The following is a 12354-nucleotide window of genomic DNA, read 5'->3' on the forward strand; positions in this document are numbered from 1 at the left end:
GTTACCAGGATTTGAGGTTCGTAAGTAGCAACATCGATAATATACTGAACCACACAAAAGTAGTCTGCAATATCTGCAAGTGGAGATCCTCTTGTGTTCTCTCAACTCTCCATACCTTACGCACATCCAGCCATTCATAAAGATGCATAGATACACGGGGCGACCCAGTTTGGAGACTGACGAATTATAACAGTCTTAAACATTAAACATTAGCTGTCGAAGAAAAAAGTGCCGTTAAACCATTGCTTCCCAAAGTGCTGTTTGGTCGCGAATTGGACCGGTATGCATAAATATAGAAAGTTGTGTGGAGGGCCAAATCTAAATAAAATAGTTGGGAAAACTAAACAGCATTCACCCCACCCACCAAACACACAGATTTGGAGAAAACATGTTTATAATTCACCCTGTTCGCTGAAGCAACCTCCTCCACCCCCCCCACAAATACCATCCTCAGCCCACAGACAGATGCCAACAAGAGAAAACGTGAGTGGTCCGAGGCCTTAAGAGGGAAGATGTTGACAGTTAATCAACATTCCCGCGTCTGGCCACCCATCCCTCCAAGTTGGAACTCAGCAGGACAGCGAGAGAGCTTAACCCCCGCCCTTCCCCCAGTTGAGGACAACGGGGCTCAGTGAGGGGCCACGGCCGCCCGGCCTTCCAGCGGTTGTTGTGGTAACCAAGACCTGGCGGAAGGGGGCGGGGCGGAAGGGGGCGGGGCATCTGCATCCGGGTCCCGGACCGAAGCTATAAAAGCGCGCGCCGGGCGGACGACTGCTCCTTTTTCTGTACTGTCTGCTGCTTGCGCTGGATTTTATGTGAGTCGCGGCTTCCACTTTCGAACGGGACCAGTTTTTTATGGCCAAGAGCGGTCGTCGTCTTTCTCTTACACGTCCCCCTATTACTTTTTAAAAATTCCGCCTAAAAAGAGAAGACGCTTTACCAAATCCTTTGGGCCGTTATCTCACGTGAGTGCATTTTTATTTCTTCCTCTCGGCGGGCGTCGAGTCGCTGGGGCGGGGGGCATGATGTTTCTGGAAATCTGTAAACCGTCCATTCAGTGAGACGGACGCTGGTTGCGATAAGAAATGCCTCGCGTTGCGAACAGATGAACCAGCGAGTGGGTTCGACGCCTAAGGGGGTGTTTATGAGGGGCGATGAGGCGGTGTTGTTTGAGGAAGATTCGCGTGTGTGTGTCGACAGCTGGTGGTGGTCCGGCCTTCTCTTCTCCCCTCTCAGATGGAAGACGGACTCGGGCTATCCCACCGGCCCCCGCGGCGAGGCCCGGCCCCCTCCGATTGGCGGAACGGGCAGCGGCAGCCTCGCGTCTGTGTGGTCGGGGCGGATGTCAATCAAATGACGTCATCGCGTAGTGACGCCTGACCTAATGTTGAATGGAAGTGACGGTTGAGGTCGGGCGTTTATTCAAAATTTTGAATAAAAAGGACTGGTGGTGGGTGGGGGTGTTTGCAAAGTGTATGTTTGGCGGCGCAACGTTCACAACACACTGACCCAGTACACTGGATGTGAAGCAATGGTGCTAACCACGGGGCGGGGGAAGCATCCCGTTCAAAATGGGGGCCCCAGCCCGTCTTTTTGCCTTCCTATTCACCCTATCTTCCGGCAGCGCTGTCAGCAAAGCTGCTCGGCGATGGCCGCCGGGGCTGTGGCGGCACCTGTTCGCCCGACTTGAGGGCAAATGAGGCCATTGAGAGTCCGACGGCTCCTCTTTCCCAGCGCCTTAGAGAGGGGAACTGCGAGAAACGCAAAAAAAATGGGGGGGGGGGGGGGGAACACCTGGGGAATGGACAAGCGAGAGAAACCAGTAACATGTCGAAGAGAATTGGATTCGAGAACCGTGTGACGCCCGTTTCTCTCCGCCCCTGCTGAGCTTGTCCAGCACTTTGTGTTTTTATTACAAAATCCATCCTTGCAACCCCCGCCCCCCCCCCCCTCTCTCAAAAGAAACTCCCAATAACTGACGTGATGCCAAATGAACGAGAATGGTGGAAACTTGGAGGCGTGATTTCTCTCCTATATCTTTCCTGCACCGGTTTTGTTTGTTTTGGCCACAATAAACTTTCCAAGGATCGCCGCCAGCTCTGCGGTTTTTTTTTTTGGGGGGGGGGGGGGGCAGCAGATCATTTCCACCACCGCCGCCCGTCAACTTTTGAATTCCCAATTTATCCATATATTTATTTGGAAGTCAAACTTGTTAACCCAGCCGGTCCCCGGGTGGGACAGCCGCACCTCCGTTCAACAGCCCCTTCCCAGAAATAAAAATAACTTTAGGCTCCTGTGAGCTGAAACAAAAACCACGTTCAGCAGCTTAATTGTGTGTTTTGTTTGGATTGCTCCTCTCCGCCCATCCGTTTCTTTTTCGGAAAAAAAGGCGCGCCGGGCCGAGGAGAAAGTGGAAGGTGTGTGGGGGTGCTGGCGAGTATTGTTTTTAAATGGTCGGTGGTGGCAATGTTCCGGTTGGGGCCGGCACCGGCCGGATTGATGCTATTGTTGCGTGTGGACAATAGCGCCGGCTGCGCCTGTGGTAATAAATAGAGAGTGAAGCGGGGTGGGGGGGACAGCTGGAGCCGGGCATGCAGGAGTGTGCAGACAGCAATTCAGACCATCCGACCACTGCTGATTTTACACATTGTCAAGGAGTGAAGTCGGTCAGAGATTTCGTAAATGTTTCAGGTAGCATTGTGGGCTCTTGTTTGAAGGTCTAGAGGGGTAACTTTTTCTGCCGCGGGGGTGGGGGTGGGACCGTCCTGTTTGTTTACAAACCACCACCCACCCCTCTTGTAATTTGTACAGTTATAACCCTTCGGGGCAGACTCAGGTCACTGTTAATAATAATAATCCTTATTATTGTCACAAGTAGGCTTACATTAACATTGCAATGAAGTTACTGTGAAAAGCCCCTAGCCGCCACTCTGGTGCCTGTTCGGATACACAGATAATCCAGAATGCCCAATTCACCTAACAAGCATGTCTTTTGGGACTTGTGGAAGGAAACAGACACGGGGAGAACATGCAGACTCTGCACTGATCAAACCGCGGTCCCTGGCGCTGTGAAGCAATAGTACTAACCACTGTGCTGCTGTATCGCCTATAATAAAACCTGCAGAAGTTGCAATGAATGTCCAATAGGTCCATTTCCCCTCCATTTTGCATGAACGATGTCAATTGGATTTGGGTTTATTGTCACGTGTACCGAGGTACAGTGAAAAGTATTGTTCTGTGTACAGTTCAGACAGATCATTCCATACATGAAAAACATAGGACATACAATGGATACACAATGTAAATACACAGTCATTGAGTGAAGCCTTCGGAGTGTAGATCTACTCCGAGCAGATGTGTGGAGACATCAGTTCAGCCCATAAGAGAGTTATTCTGGTAATAGCAAGGAAGAAGCTGTTTTTGAATCTGTTAGTGAGTGTTCTCAGACTTTTGTATCTCCTGTCCTATGGAAGAGAGAATAACCTCGGTGGGAGGGGTCTTTTATTATGCTGCCCGCTTTTCCAAGGCAGCCAATGGATGGGTTTGTGTTATGAACTGGGCTGTGTTTGAGTTTTGATGTTTTGATGTTAAATGGATAAGTCAGAACAGAAATTACCTTCAGTAGTGTGTTTAGTATGAATAAGTAACAAGTGAAGAGGTTTTGTCAAGATTGTTGCAATATGTACTCATTTCACAACTATTTAATTCAAGTAATTACACCTACTTTGTAGGTTTGTGATTAATCAACCAAGTTACCAACAGCTATAAAGTTGAACCTTTCCATCTGGTGAAATTGTCCCTGTGTCACCAGCACCTAACCTGAGGCACAAGGAGCAGCTCAAGAAAACACAAACCTCTAATTCCTGCTCAGAAAGTTTCTCTGCAGCATGCTTTATCCTCAAGTGAATTTTGTGGTGCAGCAAATGGGCATAGAACATAGAACAATACAGCGCAGTACAGGCCCTTCGGCCCACCATGTTGCACCGAAACAAAAGCCATCTAACCTACACTATGCCATTATCATCCATATGTTTATCCAATAAACTTTTAAATGCCCTCAATGTTGGCGAGTTCACTACTGTAGCATGAAGTGTGCTTCGAAGTTTTAAGTGCACATTTAGAGCGGCACAGTATTTAGCACTGCTGCCTCACAGTGCCAGGGATCCGAGTTTAATTCCAGCCTTGGATGAGTCTGTGTGGAGTTTGCACATTCTCCCCTTGTCTGCGTGGGTTTCCTCTGGCTTCTCCAGTTTCCTTCCACAGTCCAAAGATATGAAGGTTAGGTGATTGGCCATGCTAAATTGCCCCTTAGTGTCCAAAGGTGTGCAGGTTACATGGGATTACAGGGAAAATACAAGGGTCGGGGGCTCGCTAATGTGCTGTTTCAGGTGGGCAGTGCAAACTCAGTGGGCCAAATGGCCTCCTGCACTTTAGGAATTCTATGGTTCAATAATGTCCACCCTGATGTTCCAGGTGATTGGAAGCACTGACTCCCTCTGGTCCTGTTTACATATAATTGCAAACAGCTCTGAGAAAGGCTGATAATTGGGGTTTTATTGCACTTAAAATAGAGTTAACTATAACATTTGGCTTGTTTTGAATTAGTTTCTCTACTTTATCATTGGGCATGTATGTGGACACAGCAAATAAACCTTTAAAATAGATTTCTCGTGTTTAGGAGCCTGATGTTTCAAAACCTGGCTTTCCATTTAAAATTAAGCTTATTCTAAAATGGTCTGGTCCAAGTGCTGGCAATGGGAATTCAATAAATGTTGTCTGGTGAGCAAATGAAATATTCTGAAAATGTCCTTGGAACTGTGATAATACTCAAAGCTGTACACGTTGGCTGTGTGTATGGAGAAGCATTTGTGCTATCTAAAAGAATAACCGCTGCTTAAGTAGCATGTTTATGCAGACAAATGGGTGGTTGCATGAGCCAATTTTTACCTTTTTATGGACTCTAGAGTTTCTACCTGATCCAACAGTCAACTGTGCATTATTAGAATGGCTGAGTGTTGCATCTGAATGAAACAAAGGCCATGGTGTGCTGGAGGGTTGCCCAACAGCATAGTCAGTTGTGATACTCCCTTGATTGTTGTCCATAACTGTTCATGGCGTATTGCATTTCAGTCAGCAGTGAGATTCAGCTGTTTACTGACACAAAAATAGATGCGTGTCTTTTGCTTGGCACTAATTTCCCTTTTCCCCTGCCATCATACCTCCTTTCATTGTTCCCCATCTTGGGTACTCTGCCGGCTCCACATCTAAATCTCTACCTCAATACTCCTCTTTTCCTCGAGCTTCCTATTCTTGCACTGCTGTCTCAAACTTACGTGGTTCCACAATTCATCTGAGTGTCACCATTCTTCAAAGGACCTGACGAGGCATTCGTTGTGCTCTCCTCACACAAAGCAGCCCAATTTTACTCTTTTTGACCTACCTCCCACTGCGGGTGAGTGAGCACAGGCATATGGTAGTACAAAGGGGCCAGTTAGTGCATGGCCTGTGCGTGGACTTCCAGCCTTCCACAACCTTGTTGCAGATGATTATATCAACAGCATGGCCTTGATACAACCTTTGTAATGCCACCTTCCTTTTTACTGAATCCTCGCTGCCTGGCTGTAGCTTCCACAACTTTGCCATTCTGCAGTGGTGATGGTGTAATCTCCATCACCAAATCTTATTGAGTTCTTTGTCCTTACTCACCTTCGCCACCATTGAAATTCTCGCCACTACTTTTGAAATGTCAAAAAATTAGTGTACCCCAATTCATTTTTTTCCAATTAAGGGGCAATTTAACATGGCCAATTCACCTACCCTGCTCATCTTTGGGTTGTGAGGGGTGAGAGCCATGCAGACATGGGGAGAATGCGTGAACTCTGCAGCTGGAACCGAACCCAGGAGTTCAGTGCCTTGAGGCAGCAGTGATAACCACTGCACCACCGTGTTGTCTTCACTACCTTTTAAATGCCCACTGTTTACTGCCCATGCAAGGAACACACCTTTTTCAGAGTGATCATCACTGCTTTTCTCTGTGCCTCAGCACTATTTCATCCTTGACGTTAACCATCTTCCTTTTTAATCACTGTCCTTTCTTAATCCCTCCCTAATCAGCTTCCACATTGTTGTGTGGTAAAACTTCTGGAATTGTGAATGGCTGTACATGCCCAAACCATGGTTTGCAAGTGATGGTGTTTCAATGTACCTTTGCCCTTATTCTTTCCAGGTTGTAGAGGTCAAGGTTTTGGGAGGTGTTGCTGAAGATACCTTGGTGAGTTTCTGCAGTCTATCCTATAGAAAGGATACACTGCAGCCTGAGGCTTTCATTTACACTGCAATGAAGTTACTGTGAAAATCCCCTGGTCACCACACTCCAGCACCTGTTCGGATACACTGAGGGAGAATCCAGAATGCCCATTTCACCTAACAAGCACGTGTTTCGGGACGTGGGAGGAAAACGGAGCACCCGATGGAAACCCGCGCAGACACTGGGAGCAGGTGCAGACTCCGCTGAGAGAGGGACCCAAGTCGGGAGTTAATCCCGGGTCCCTGGTACTATGAAGCAACAGTGCTAACCACTGTGCTACTGTGCCGCCCTTAATGAATAGCTGAAAAAGCTCGAGGGGCTGAATTGCCTAATTCTACTCTTGGTTCTTATGTTCTTATGCAGCTGTATGTTACGGGAGAGGATGGACTGTTGATCAAGTGAACTGCTTTGCATTGGATGATGTTTGTTTTCTTGAGTGTTTTTGCAGCTGTCAGGGTATTTCAACACAATTCTGACTTTTACCTTGGTCTTGGCGAAGTCTTTGCAGCCTCTGAACTGATCTAGTAGCCACCACATTCATGTGATTTGTTTTTGTGGTCAGTAACAGCTACCAAGATGAAGTTGGTGGAAGATTTTGTGGTCATGCCACGGCAAAGTAATTGGAAATGCCACTGTGAACCTCATTATTATTTAGGTTTTCTGTGTACAGACGTGGACTGTTTCATTATCTGAGGAACAAATGGATCTGAACACTGGAATTATCAGTAAACAATTCTCACTTAACTGTAACGTTACCCAAAAACTGAGATAATTTACCTCCAACAACCACTGCCAACCATACTTTATGCTAAATATGACTCCAGCCACCAAAGAGTTACTCCCTTATCACCATTGACTTAATTTTTAATGAAGCTCCTTGGTCCTGCACTTGATTAAAGCTTGCATTTGTGACTAGAGCAGTGGCCTCACTTTTGAATTCAAGTCTTGCCAATATTTGGATTAAGGCTAGAATGGTATCTAAACTGAACAGTCCTGACTGGACCGAAAGTGAGTTGATAGCCCTTCCACCATTTTGAGATGACCCCTTCCACCATTTTGAGAGTAGGCTGATGGAATGTAGGGATTACAATTGACCAATTAACCCTTGGGAGAATGTTCTGCAAGAAACAGTAATGGTCTAGTTTTTCATGATGGATCATATATGAACCGTTTTATATATTATTGAGTAGATGTCAATAGTGACTATGTACTGGAACATCATAGGTCTTCAGGACTGTAATCAGGATGTTATTGGACATGTAGCCTTGGCTGTCGCACGGGGTGAATCGAATTGGCTGAAGACTGACATCTTTGATGGCGAGGACATCAGGAGGATGTAGAGAAAGAACATTCGTTCAGCTCGGCACTTTTAGCTGAAGATTGTTGCAAGCACTCCACGTTCTGTTGCACTGATGTTGGGAATGTTCATTTAGTCTCCACCAGGCAGTTGATTTATTTTCGCACCATCGGGTTAGCACCTCATTTTCAGGCATACCTAATCCTGCTCCTGGTGTGCTCTTCTACACTTCTCATTGAACCAGAATTTGTCATTTTGTTTGGTGATGGAAGAATGAGGAGCCATGAGATGACATTGTAATGGAATAAGGTACTGTTAAAGGCCTCATAGATGTCCAGTTTCGAGTGGTACATTTGTTCTTAAACCGTAGTATTTAACAAAAAGATTGAATCTTACAAGATAGTAGAAGACGATACTGCAGGCTGTCTGAACATAGAATATAGAACGATACAGCGCAGTACAGGCCCTTCGGCCCACGATGTTGCACCGAAACAAAAGCCATCTAACCTACATTATGCCATTATCATTCATATGTTTATCCAATAAACTTTTAAATGCCCTCAATGTTGGCGAGTTCACTACTGTAGCAGGTAGGGCATTCCACGGCCTCACTACTCTTTGCGTAAAGAACCTACCTCTGACCTCTGTCCTATATCTATTACCCCTCAGTTTAAAGCTATGTCCCCTCGTGCCAGCCATTTCCATCCGCGGGAGAAGGCTCTCACTGTCCACCCTATCCAACCCCCTGATCATTTTGTATGCCTCTATTAAGTCTCCTCTTAACCACCTTCTTCTCCAACGAAAACAACCTCAAGTCCATCAGCCTTTCCTCATAAGATTTTCCCCCCATACCAGGCAACATCCTGGTAAATCTCCTCTGCACCCGCTCCAAAGCCTCCACGTCCTTCCTCTCATGCTGTGACCAGAACTGTACGCAATACTCCAAATGCGGCCATACCAGAGTTCTGTGCAGCTGCAACATGACCTCCTGACTCCGGAACTCAATCCCTCTACCAATAAAGGCCAACACTCCATAGGCCTTCTTCACAACCCTATCAACCTGGGTGGCAACTTTCAGGGATCTATGTACATGGACACCTAAATCCCTCTGTTCATCCACACTTCCAAGAACTTTACCATTAGCCAAATATTCCGCATTCCTATTATTCCTTCCAAAGTGAATCACCTCACACTTCTCTACATTAAACTCCATTTGCTAGCTCTGCAGCTTATCTATATCCCTCTGTAACCTGCTACATCCTTCCACACTATCGATAACACCACCGACTTTAGTATAGTCTGCAAATTTACTCACCCACCCTTCTGCGCCTTCCTCTAGGTCATTGATAAAAATGACAAACAGCAACGGCCCCAGATCAGATCCTTGTGGTACTCCACTTGTAACTGAACTCCATTCTGAACATTTCCCATCAACCACCACCCTCTGTCTTCTTTCAGCTAGCCAATTTCTGATCCACATCTCTAAATCACCCTCAATCCCCAGCCTCCGTATTTTCTGCAATAGCCTACCGTGGGGAACCTTATCAAACGCTTTGCTGAAATCCATTTACACCACATCAACCGCTCTACCCTCGTCTACCTGTTCAGTCACCTTCTCAAAGAACTCGATAAGGTTTGCCCTTCCCCCAGCTATAACTCTTGCCCTGCGGTGTATACTTATCCCTTTCCATCATTAACGTAAACGTCACCGAATTGTGGTCACTGTCCCCAAAGTGCTCTCCTACCTCCAAATCCAACACCTGGCCTGGTTTATTGCCCAAAACCAAATCCAACGTGGCCTCGCCTCTTGTTGGCCTGTTAACATATTGTGTCAGGAAACCCTCCTGCGCACACTGTACAAAAAACAACCCATCTAATGTACTCGAACTATATCTTTTCCAGTCAATATTTGGAAAGTTAAAGTCTCCCATAATAACTACCCTGTTACTTTCGCTCATATCCAGGATCATCTTCGCCATCCTTTCCTCTACATCCCGAGAACTATTTGGAGGCCTATAGAAGACTCCCAACAGTGTGACCTCTCCTTTCATGTTTCTAACCTCAGCCCATACTACCTCGGAAGATGAGTCCCCATCTAGCATCCTCTCCGCCACCGTAATACTGCTCTTGACTAGCAGGGCCACACCTCCCCCTCTTTTGCCTCCTTCTCTGGGCTTACTAAAACACCTAAACCCCGGAACCTGTAACATCCATTCCTGTCCCTGCTCTATCCATGTCTCCGAAATGGCCACAACATCGAAGTCCCAGGTACCAACCCATGCTGCCAGTTCCCCTACCTTATTTTGTATACTCCTGGCATTGAAGTAGACACACTTCAAACCACCTACCTGAACACTGGCCCCCTCCTGCGACGTCAAATCTGTGCTCCTGACCTCTATACTCTCATTCTCCCTTACCCTAAAACTACAATCCAGGTTCCCATGCCCCTGCTGCATTAGTTTAAACCCCCCCCAAAGAGCACTAACAAATCTCCCCCCCAGGATATTTGTGCCCCTCAGGTTCAGATGTAGACCATCCTGTCTGTAGAGGTCCCACCTTCCCCAGAAAGAGCCCCAGTTATCCAGAAATCTGAATCCCTCCCGCCTGCACCATCCCTATAGCCACGTGTTTAATTGCTCTCTCTCCCTATTCCTCATCTCACTATCACGTGGCACGGGCAACAACCCAGAGATAACAACTCTGTTTGTTCTAGTTCTGAGCTTCCATCCTAGCTCCCTGAAAGCCTGCCTGACATCCTTGTCCCCTTTCCTACCTATGTCGTTAGTGCCAATGTGGACCACGACTTGGGGCTGCTCCCCCTCCCCCCGAAGGACCCGGAAAACACGATCCGAGACATCACGTACCCTTGCACCTGGGAGGCAACATACCAAACGTGAGTCTCTCACGCTCCCATAAAAATCTCCTATCTGTGCCCCTGACTATAGAGTCCCCAATTACTAATGCTCTGCTCCTCTCCCCCCTTCCCTTCTGAGCAACATGGACAGACTCCGTGCCAGAGGCCCGTACCCCATGGCTTACCCCTGGTAAGTCCCCCCCCCCCCCCCCCCCACAAGTATCCAAAGCGGTATACTTGTTTCTCAGGGGAATGACCGCAGGGGATCCCTGCACTGACTGCTTTTTCCCAGTCCCGCTTACAGTTACCCATCTATCTCCAATCTTTGGTGTAACTAATTCCCTGAAGCTGCTATCTATGACCCCCTCTGCCTCCCGAATGATCCGAAGTTCTTCCAACTCCAGCTCTAGTTCCCTAACTCGGTCTTGGAGGAGCTGGAGATGTCTGTTTCAAGCTGTGCCAGTTGTTTGAAAAAGAGTTATCCAATTTGATTCCTTGCTCCAGATTTTGCCTATAATCCTACAAATTAACCCACTTCCAGTATACTTTCAGTTACCTTTTGAAAATTCCCCTTGAATTTTATTGCACTTCCTTTTCAGGTGGTGTGTTAAAGATTTTCTTTAACCCTCTGGAAACATATTCTCATTTCCCCTCTTGTTTTGCCAAAGGAAACTATTTTTCCTTGCTTATTCTAACAAAACCCTTCAAAATGTTTCAACTTCCTTGGTATCCCCTTAACATTCTCTGTCTAAAATGAATAATGCCAGTTTCTCAATCTCTTCACATAGCTGAAGTGCTTCATCCCTATATCGCCCCACTAAACCATTGGTATTCAATGGCCTGTATACAAAATCTAAGTATCCCATTTGCTTTCAGAACTGCCATGTCAACTTGCTCAGTCAGCTTCAAAGATTTGTCAATATGTATCTCATATATTGACTGGCTGTGCACCCCTTTCAGAATAGTTCAATTTAGATTATATTGTATCTCCATATTCCTTCCAGGACGTATCACTTCACATTTATCTGGATTAAGTTGCATCTACCATGTGTCTGCTCATTTCACTAGTCTGTGTCTTCCATGAAGTTTGCTATTCTGTTTGTTTATTCCATTGCCAAGTTTTGTATCATCTGTAAACTTTGAAATTGTGACCTTTATACCCAGGCCCAGATTATTTATTTAAATTTTTGTTCTTGTATCACTGCCCCTTATATCAATCTATGAGGGAACCTACTGAATGCTTCTTTCCAATTGGAAAAACTATCACTAAACACTACTCGCTACTTCTATCCCGTGGCCAGTTCTGTTTTCTCGGGGGGAGGGGGGGTCCTGAGTGCTGATGAAACTTGCGTTGGTTACAGTCAACAGATTTTATTGTCTGTCTTCAGGCTCTGAGATTAGTTCTCGGAGCCTGTACATTGGACTCCATTACATGGGAAACACAAACCTGTACAGATCCAAATGTAGGAGTCGCTGTCATCAAGTAATGTCAATATTTAAGGAAGGAAGGCAGTCAGGTCTAGCTAGACGGGAGAGATGAGCAGATTGCAAAGCCATGCCTTCACTCTAACCCGAACCCTCCAATGGTGACTTCAGGTGTAAATATTTGCAATCTAAGCTGCAAATCGAGATTTGGTTGAACATGTGAGATGGCACTAACAAGTACAGTGAAGACTGGTCTCACTGAACACTCATCCATTGAAGCGACAGGAGAATTCATTATCCTTTTATGTAGCAGGCCAAATAAATAACCTGCCATGCTGTTACGATGACAGATTAAAATCACCAAGTTACCTTCCCAAAAATAGATTATTGAATCAGTTGTGTTTTATGACAATCCAACAGCTAAAATCAGCTTGAAATTTCAGATTTATTTTGTTTTTCTTTAACCTGAAT

The 12354-nt window shown here is 46.1% G+C and overlaps 1 protein-coding gene across 2 annotated transcripts in view; it reads left to right on the top strand.

The window, feature by feature from the left end:
- Positions 1-766: 766 nt before the first annotated feature.
- The window catches only part of LOC140385191 (antizyme inhibitor 1-like), an 83568-nt gene continuing 71980 nt past the window's right edge, over positions 767-12354 (top strand). For both annotated transcript variants that reach the window (XM_072467073.1, XM_072467072.1), the window contains exon 1: positions 767-965. The gene's annotated coding sequence lies outside the window, so the exon portion shown is untranslated. The remainder of the gene's footprint in view (positions 966-12354) is intronic.

The sequence above is a fragment of the Scyliorhinus torazame genome, chromosome 11 (genome assembly GCF_047496885.1).
Source record: "Scyliorhinus torazame isolate Kashiwa2021f chromosome 11, sScyTor2.1, whole genome shotgun sequence".
In the NCBI taxonomy this organism is placed as follows: Eukaryota; Metazoa; Chordata; class Chondrichthyes; order Carcharhiniformes; family Scyliorhinidae; genus Scyliorhinus; species Scyliorhinus torazame.